General features: G+C 43.0%; 1 long non-coding RNA gene across 1 annotated transcript in view; it reads left to right on the forward strand.

Moving 5' to 3' along the window:
* The window catches only part of LOC116969776, a 9,724-nt gene extending 2,963 nt beyond the window's left edge, over nucleotides 1-6,761 (forward strand). The window contains exons 2-3 of the long non-coding RNA XR_004410920.1: nucleotides 4,413-4,416; nucleotides 6,732-6,761. This is a non-coding gene — a long non-coding RNA (uncharacterized LOC116969776). The remainder of the gene's footprint in view (nucleotides 1-4,412; nucleotides 4,417-6,731) is intronic.
* The last annotated feature ends 3,239 nt before the right edge of the window (nucleotides 6,762-10,000 follow it).

The raw sequence follows: 10,000 nt of genomic DNA on the forward strand, positions 1-10,000 counted from the left end.
ATAGGTTTTTTTGTGCTGTTTTGTGGGGGCAAATATGATCGGTCCAATTTCAAAAGGTAGACAGTCTTCCTTTTCCATCATTAGCCAATCTGGTTGTTGGTCCATTTCTTCCAGCCAAAAATTCATGTTTTTAATATGGACTGCCCAAAAATAAAATAAGAAATTTGGCAAAGCCAGACCTCCATTTATCTTTGATTTACATAAGTGTTTTTTACTTATTCTATGATTCTTATAATCCCAGACAAAACTTGTAACAATGGAGTCGACTTTTTGAAAAAAGTTTTTGGGATATATATCGGAATTAATTGAAGTAGGTACAGTAGTTGCGGTAAAAAAATCATTTTTATAGCATTAATTCTCCCAAGCATTGAAATGGGGAGTGTTTTCCAGTATTGAATATTCTTATGTAGTTTATTCAGTAAGGGTGGGAAATTTAGTTTAAATAAAGAGGTATATGTCTTAGTTACCCAGATTCCTAAGTATTTAAATTTATCTTTAACTATTTTAAAAGGGGATTGTTGTATTGTATGTAAATTAAATTTTGTTATTGGCATGATTTCGCTTTTATTCCAATTGATTCTATATCCCGAAAACTGACCAAATTGAGTTATTAGATTTAATAGGTTTGGAATACTAGTTTCTAATTTTGTAATATATATTAGTATATCATCTGCATATAAGGAGATTTTATTCCTTGTGTCTCTAGTATTGTATCCAAATATTCCTGGATGGTTTCTAACGCTTTCTGCTAGGGGTTCAATTGCAAGAGCAAATAATAGTGGGGATAGTGAACATCCTTGTCTACAGCCTCTAGAGAGATTAAATTTAGTTGATAACATTTTGTTTGTTAATATTCTAGCTGTTGGGTTAGAATATAACAATTTAACCCATGTACAGTACTTCTCTCCTAGTTGAAATTTTTCCATCACCGAAAATAAATATGGCCATTCTACCTGGTCAAATGCTTTTTCAGCATCTAACGAGATAATTGCTAGCTCTGCGTTGGGGATTCTATTGGAGTATATAATATTAAATAATCTTCTCAGATTAAAAAATGAATACCGTTTGGGGATAAACCCTGTTTGGTCAGGATGTATTAATTTACTGATCACTAAGCTCAATCTATTAGATAGAATCTTAGTTAATATTTTCTGATCAGTATTTAAGAGGGCTATAGCTCTGTATGAACCTGGGTCTTCAAGATCCTTGTCCGTTTTTGGTATAAGTATGATTGTTGATTCATTTAGAGTTTCTGGGAGTTTCTGTTGAGTATAAGCATATTTGTACATTGTCTGTAGGCGTGGGGAAAGCAAGTCATAAAATTTTTTATAAAATTCCGAATTTAGTCCATCGGGTCCTGCCGACTTTCCATTTTTTAAGGACTTTATTGATTCTTCAATGTCTTTTATCGTAATTTCAGCCCCTAGCAATTCTCTCTCTTTCTGATCTAGACCCGTAAACTTACAATTCTGTAAAAATGTTTCCATTCCCGTTGATCTGTTATTTTAGATGAATACAATTTTTGATAGTATTGTAGAAATCTATCATTAATATCTTTAGGCAATGTTAATGTTTCTCCCTTATCTGTTCTAATTTTGTATATTGTTTTTTCCCCGTCCAATTTGCGAAGTTGACGCGCTAATAGTTTTTGTGGTTTGTCACCAAATTCAAAATTTAATTGTTTTGTATGTTGATAAAGTTTTATAACTTGGTCTGAATAAATCTTGTTTAATTTATATTTCAATACTGCAATTTTATTGTGTTTTATCGTGGATGGTGCTGCTGCATTTTCTGTGTCTAATTGCTTTATTTCCATTTCCAGTTTCTTTTGTTTGGCCCTATTCTCTTTATTAAAAAATGATTGGGAAGAAATTAATGCTCCTCGTACAAATGCTTTAAATGTTTCCCAAAGAAGCGAGGCAGAGATTTCAGGGCTATCGTTAGCCTCAAAAACATTTTAATCTGTTTTACTAGATATTCATTACATGACTTATCTTTTAAGATTTGGGGATTAAATCTCCATTGTGACTGTGTCTCTGCCATTCCGTTTACTTTGATCATAAATGTTAATGGGGCATGGTCTGAGATTATGATGTTGTGATATTGTGAGTTATAGGTGAATGGGATAAGTTTTGAATCTACCAAAAAATAGTCTATCCTTGAGTAAGTTTTATGTACTGGTGAGTAAAATGAATATTCTCGGCCCGATGGATTTTCAATTCTCCAGACGTCCTTAATATTAGTGGTATTAATGTATGAATTTAAAAATTCACTTGATCGAGATTTTAGTTTTCTTTGAGTTGATGATCTGTCCAAACAAGCATCCAATGTACAATTTAAATCTCCTCCAATTATTAAGTTTTGTTGTGTACCTTCCGGGATATTGTTAAGAATTCTCTTAAAAAACAGAGGGCTATCAAAATTTGGTCCATACACATTGAGGAGAGTCACCTTTTTTAAGTATAACTCCCCTATTATTATAATATATCTGCCTTCAATGTCTTCTATCGTTGATATATGTTTAAAGGGTATACCTTTACGAATTAATATTGCCACACCTCTTGATTTATGTGAGAATGAAGAATGGTACGCTTTAGCAATCCATTTTGCTTTCAGTCTATGTTGTGCTTCCTTTTTAAGATGTGTCTCCTGGAGAAATATTATATCTGTTTTCAATGATTTTAAATGTGCTAACACTTTGCCTCTCTTGATAGGTTCATTAATTCCCTTAACATTCCAACTACAGAATTTAATTCCCTCACCCCCAATTTTTATATTCATGTCTTGCATCTTGTGATTAAGTGGTAGAGCAGATGATTCAGCGCACTCAGCCCTACCTTATACTTGAACTTCAGGTAGATGAATTTTAGGTCACGTCTGTTTTCCATCCGAACGTATCTCCTTAAATAAAATATGCAATTCCATTCCATATACAAAATATAATGTGATATAAGATAAAAAGGTGATAGCTAATAGGGTTAGTAAAGTGTGGAAAGTAAGAAAGAAAAGCAACTACAACTACAATTAGTGCAGTTAGTGATAGCCACCCTAATGTGGCTAAGCATCTATGGACTTCCGTAGCTTTTGGTTTATAAAAATACTAGCTCCGTGCTTTCCTTAAAAGGAAAGTTTCCAATTCGATGCATACAATTTGTGGGGGGGAAAGAAATATTGATTATATTCCATTAATGGTATAATTAATAGTCTCAAATTGAGATATTAGTTTTGTATAATCTAAACATTTATCAAAGAATAATCAAAAACGAAAACATCAGGGCAAGGGCCATCAGACATTTCTCATTATAAAATACCTGATCATACTTTACTTATATTTCATACTTTTAATTAATTCTTAAATAATCTAAATAATCTTGTTATCATTAGTTAGTGTTAGTTAATATTCTTGATTATTAATAGTTGTTAGAGGTTAGAGGTTAGTACTAGAATGTTAGTTTTATATATATCCGTTGTAGGAAATATACCCAATTCTTATTGCGAATTTTAGGCAACTCTTAAATATAATAGTTTAAAGTTTAGAGTTCCATATCTTCTCTGCGAGATAGGTGTTAAGAGTTGAATATTTTTCAATCTTCGATCTTGTCCTCGACGTTCTTGGCAAATTCAAATGCTTCCGTGTGCTTGATGAAGAAGTATTCCTTCTTCTCGTAACTGACTCTCAGTGTTGCGGGGTATAACAGTCCATATCTCAGATTCTTTATGTTCTTCAGTATTCTTTTTGTTTCTGTGAACAACGCTCTTTTCTTAGCAACTTCCACGGGGTAATCTCTGAATACGCTAATCTTGTCTCCTTCATATACAAGATTTCTGCTTTTACCAATTTTCCTCATCATGTCATCCAATACATGGTCATATTGGACCTTTACTATCATTATTCTTGGTCGGTCGCCCACCTTTGGGCGACCCACTCTGTGCGCTCGGGCAAGTAATGGCGCCTGATCCAGGTTCAAAATGTTTTCAGTACTTCTGCAGCAAATTCACGGGGGTCACGAGTCCCCTCTCTGCCTTCCTGGATGCCCACGATTCTTAAATTCTGACGCCTCTGTCGTCCCTCCAAGTCTGTACATTTTTCAGTTATTTGATACAATAACTTTGATAGGCGTTGGTTCTCAGTGATGAGTTTTTTTGTAGTTGCGGTGCTTGTCTCAGCAAGTTCCTCAAGTTCTTTTACAATCTTGTAGTGTTGGTCTAATGTCAGGAGAATAGGTTCAAGTTTAGAGTCAAATCTGGATTCCATCTTATTCAGTTTTTCATTTACTTCTTCAACATTTTGGGTCATATCTCTTTCCATATCTAATTTCCAGTCTTCAAGGACTTCGTGTACCATCTCTGTAACTTCTTCTTTAATTTGGTCTTTCATTTCTTTTTTAAAAGATGCTAGATCCTCTTTAAAGTCCTGTCTAAGATTTTTAAGTTCCTCCTTAAGGAACGTTTTTAATTCTTCCATCTCAGTCTTTTTCTTCTTCTTTGAGATGTCTTCTCGGGATGCTGTTAAACCTGAGGCCGAGGCTTCAGTTGGGCCTACCTCTTTAGTCTTGCCGTTTTTTGCCTTGTGGGGGGGAGTATGTTGAGTCGACATACTGCCGGTGTCGCGCGCCTGATGACGTCACGGGCTTAGTTCAAAACAATCGGTCCCGGGTTCTGCAGGTAGGAGCTGTCTTTTCCTCCCGTTTTTTCGGATTTTTCACGGAGCTAGCTGGCGCGAGTCTCTCCTACTCCATAGCGCCATCTTTTTCAGCATTGTATCACAAAGGCTGTTCACCTATCTGGTAACAAACAAGTACATTGATACATCTGTACAGAATGCAGGAATTCCAGGATTTTCGGGCTGCTTGGAGCATACAAGCATGATCTGGCACCAGATCCAAGCAGCTAAGAACGAGATGAGAGACATACATGTGAACTTCCTCGATCTGGCCAATGCATTTGGTTCAGTTCCCCATGAACTCCTTTGGGAATCTTTTGCCTTTTTCCATGTACCAGAGCTCATCACCACACTGGTCAAGAGCTATTTCCAAGACCTGCAGCTGTGCTTCACAACAGCTGACTTCAGTACAACATGGCAGCGCTTGGAAGTAGGCATCATGGCAGGCTGCACAGTCTCACCCTTGGCCTTTACAATGGCCATGGAAGTCATCATCAGGGCCTCAAAATGGGTGGTGGGCGGTGAACGAACCAGGGCTGGGCTCCGTCTGCCACCCATCAGGGCATACATGGACGACATGACCACACTAACCACTACTGCAGCATGCACCAAGCGGCTACTTGGAAAGCTGCAGGAGAACATCAAGTGGGCCCGAATGAAGATCAAACCAAGTAAATCTCGAAGCATCTCCATAGTCAAGGGGGTGCTTAGAGACACAAGGTTCTGTATCGGTGACGACCCAATACCAACAGTGTCTGAACAGCCAGTTAAAAGCCTGGGCAGATGGTACAACGCAAGTCTCAAGGACAAAGAGCAGGTGCAACAACTAAGGCAAGAAATTGTCAATGGCCTGGAGAACATCAATCAGACCCTACTGCCTGGGAAACTGAAGCTCTGGTGCCTACAGTTTGGACTCCTTCCTCGGACAATGTGGCCACTGACCATTTATGAAGCCCCAATAACAACTGTGGAGAAGATGGAGCGAACCATAACTTCATACGCGAAGAAATGGCTCGGGGTCCCACGATGTCTAACTAACATCGGCCTATATGGCAAAGGGGTCCTGGAACTACCTCTCACTAGTCTAACAGAGGAATACAAGTGTTCTAAAGTAAGACTTCAGATGACACTGAGGGACTCTAGAGACAAGACCATCAGTGCTGTTGCGCCGCCCCTAGTAACTGGCCGGAAGTGGGCACCATCTGATGCAGTACAGCAAGCTTCATCGGCCCTGAGACAAAAAGACATCGTGGGGCAAGTCCAGCAGGGAAGAGGAGGCTTTGGCCTTACGACAAGTAAACCAACTTGGCGAAAGGCCACAACATCAGAGCGGAGGACATTGGTGGTCGAGGAGGTGCGGCGACAAGAGGAGGCCGCAAGAAGTGCAAAGGCGGTCTCTCTTGCCAAACAGGGGCAATGGATGCAGTGGGAAGGTGTGGAGCGGAGGAAGGTCAGCTGGAAAGAACTATGGGAAATGGAAGCAAGCAAGATCAGCTTCATCATCAGAGCGACTTATGACGTGCTTCCATCACCAAAGAACCTCCATCAGTGGTACGGCGAGGATCCAACCTGTGCCCTCTGCCCAACTCCAGCGACCCTCAAACACATCATGGTAGGCTGCAAGACCAGCCTCACGCAAGGGAGATACACGTGGCGGCATAATCATATACTAAAAAGCCTGGCATCAGCCCTTGAGAACAGGCGGTGTGCGACCAAATCCTTGCCTCCGAGAGCAAGCAACCACCCCCCCTAAGGGCAACAACATTTGTCCGAGAAGGACAGAAAACATCTAAACATCCTTCCACCAGATCAGAAGAAGGAAACCTATGCAGGGCCCGCGACTGGAGGATGCTGGCGGACATCGGCCGACAACTAGTTTTTCCACCTGAAATTGCTTCCACCAACCTCAGGCCAGACTTGGTGTTCTGGTCCCCTTCACAGAAGACTGCTTACATCATAGAGCTCACAGTTCCATGGGAGAACTCTGTTGAGGAGGCCTATGAGCGTAAGAAGCTGCGTTACGCAGAGCTTGCAGCAGAGGCAACGCAGCGTGGCTGGAACACCAAAGTCTATCCAGTTGAAGTGGGATGCAGAGGATTTGTTGCGTCATCTACCATCAGACTGCTGAAGGAGCTTGGAATCCACGGTCAGGCTCTGCGGAAGACCATAAGATCACTCTCAGAGGCGGCTGAAAGAAGCAGCCGGTGGATTTGGCTCAAGCGGAAAGACCCATGCTGGGCCCCAAGTATTTCAGGGTGAATCTTTGGGACGGTTTGACACGGGACACGCGCTGAGGGCTGATCATCCTGCAGCGGGCCGCCCTTGTGGAGGGTGTATAGTGTTAAAAGGCCGAAACACCCAGTGATGCAAGGGTACACTACTGATGATGTGTCCTGTGCCCAACTGTCCTGAAGGTTACCCAGGCCAAGATATACGTATCCACTCCCCCCCCCGCCCCCCCACCGATGTTGAGCGTCTACCACTCTCAACAATCAACGAATGTCGTGAAATGCTCCCCACCTATTGGCACAAGGGACTTCTTAACATCTTGTCCTGTGTATTTGATTCTGATAATCTGGACTCGTCCAGTGACTGCTGTGAAAGGACAGCTGACAACATGGGAAAGTCCACGTGACAGCTTGGAGAGACAGCTGACAGGAGGGAACAGACCCCACTGGGGCCGTCATGGGCTAGCTACCCATGATAGCAGTCCCCAACGCTGTTTCAGTTAGTTGGAGACACCCGCTAAATGCTACTAAAAGTAAATTAAAGAGAATAACCCCCTAGAGCCTGCGAGAGCGGGGGCGGAAGATGGCTCACCGATTGATAACACGGTTACAGACGCAGGAACGGAAACGACTACGGACAAGGAGAGCATGGCACATGAGACATCCACAACAGCTGCGGGACACAAACTTCAGGTGTGCATTTGTGGTTGGGAGAAAATTACATCAGTGAAGGGCTTGAAGATCCACCAAGGGAGGAAAAAGTGCTTGAGAGAGCAGAGACATGGGCCTCGCAATGACCAGTACTTCTTACGAAGCAACCAGTCAAATCACTCGAGTGAAGCACAGCGACAGGACTCAAACCAAAGTTCGCAGAGCATCAGCACCCATGTCACTGAAGAGGGTGATACAAGCACAGAAATGCCGGTGGAGGAGCCCACGCAACAACGACAAAGACCTCCATTGGAGGGAAAGATCAAAGGGCACAAACCTGGAGTGAAATGGCCCAAAGCTGTTGAAAAGAAAGAGTGGGAGACGGTCAACAGTGACCTTATACATATCTTGGAGCAACAAGCGGGCACAGCAGTGGAAACGCTTGAAAGGATGGGCAACACAATCTACAGCTATGGAGAAGAACGGTTTGGGGTGAGTAAAGGGAGAGGTGGAAAGAAATTACCAACACCAATCAAGTCCAGGACGCAGCAGGAGATCGAGAGGCTAATCAGAGAGAGGAGACAGTTGAAAAAGCAATGGAAAAAAGCAACTGAGGCAGAGAGAGAAGGTCTCATGCTACTCCAAGAGGATATCAAGAGCCGATTGGCAACCTTGCGAAAAGCAGAGAACTTGAGGAAACTTCGCAAGAAGAAAGAACACACAAGAACACGGTTCTACAAAGACCCTTTCAAGTTCATCAAAGACCTCTTCGCAAAGGAAAAAAGTGGAACTTTGAAAACATCAAAACGGGAATTGGAGGAACACCTGGAAAAGGCCCACCAAGACACGAAAAGGCATGAGCAGTTAGTCATCCCACATGATATCCCGCCTATTCAACCACCTGAAATCAACCTGGACACCAGCCCTCCAAGATGGAAAGAGGTAGAGAACACTGTCCGGCGAGCAAGAGCAGCATCAGCTCCGGGGCCAAACGGAGTACCATACAAGCTCTACAAGAACGCACCGGATGTGTTACGCTTTCTATGGAAGCTCATGAGGGTGGTGTGGAAGAAGCAAACAATACCTAAGGCGTGGCGAAGGGCCGGCGGCGTGCTAATACCTAAAGAAAAGGATGCGTCAGACATCAGCCAATTCCGGCCAATATGTCTCCTCAACGTCGAGGGGAAAATCTTTTTCAGCATTGTATCACAAAGGCTGTCCACCTATCTGGTAACAACAAGTACATTGATACATCTGTACAGAAAGCAGGAATTCCAGGATTTTCGGGCTGCTTAGAGCATACAAGCATGATCTGGCACCAGATCCAAGCAGCTAAGAAGGAGAAGAGAGACCTACATGTGATCTTCCTCGATCTGGCCAATGCATTTGGTTCAGTTCCCCATGAACTCCTTTGGGAATCTTTTGCCTTTTTCCATGTACCAGAGCTCATCACCACACTGGTCAAGAGCTATTTCCAAGACCTGCAGCTGTGCTTCACAACAGCTGACTTCAGTACAACATGGCAGCGCTTGGAGGTAGGCATCATGGCAGGCTGCACAGTCTCACCCTTGGCCTTTACAATGGCCATGGAAGTCATCATCAGGGCCTCAAAATGGGTGGTGGGCGGTGAACGAACCAGGGCTGGGCTCCGTCTGCCACCCATCAGGGCATACATGGATGACATGACCACACTAACCACTACTGCAGCATGCACCAAGCGGCTACTTGGAAAGCTGCAGGAGAACATCAAGTGGGCCCGAATGAAGATCAAACCAAGTAAATCTCGAAGCATCTCCATAGTCAAGGGGGTGCTTAGAGACACAAGGTTCTGTATCGGTGACGACCCAATACCAACAGTGTCTGAACAGCCAGTTAAAAGCCTGGGCAGATGGTACAACGCAAGTCTCAAGGACAAAGAGCAGGTGCAACAACTAAGGCAAGAAATTGTCAATGGCCTGGAGAACATCAATCAGACCCTACTGCCTGGGAAACTGAAGCTCTGGTGCCTACAGTTTGGACTCCTTCCTCGGACAATGTGGCCACTGACCATTTATGAAGCCCCAATAACAACTGTGGAGAAGATGGAGCGAACCATAACTTCATACGCGAAGAAATGGCTCGGGGTCCCACGATGTCTAACTAACATCGGCCTATATGGCAAAGGGGTCCTGGAACTACCTCTCACTAGTCTAACAGAGGAATACAAGTGTTCGAAAGTAAGACTTCAGATGACACTGAGGGACTCTAGAGACAAGACCATCAGTGCTGTTGCGCCGCCCCTAGTAACTGGCCGGAAGTGGACACCATCTGATGCAGTACAGCAAGCTTCATCAGCCCTGAGACACAAAGACATCGTGGGGCAAGTCCAGCAGGGAAGAGGAGGCTTTGGCCTTACGACAAGTAAACCAACTTGGCGAAAGGCCACAACATCAGCGCGGAGGACATTGGTGGTCGAGGA

The sequence above is a fragment of the Amblyraja radiata genome, unplaced genomic scaffold (genome assembly GCF_010909765.2).
Source record: "Amblyraja radiata isolate CabotCenter1 unplaced genomic scaffold, sAmbRad1.1.pri scaffold_1156_ctg1, whole genome shotgun sequence".
In the NCBI taxonomy this organism is placed as follows: domain Eukaryota; kingdom Metazoa; phylum Chordata; class Chondrichthyes; order Rajiformes; family Rajidae; genus Amblyraja; species Amblyraja radiata.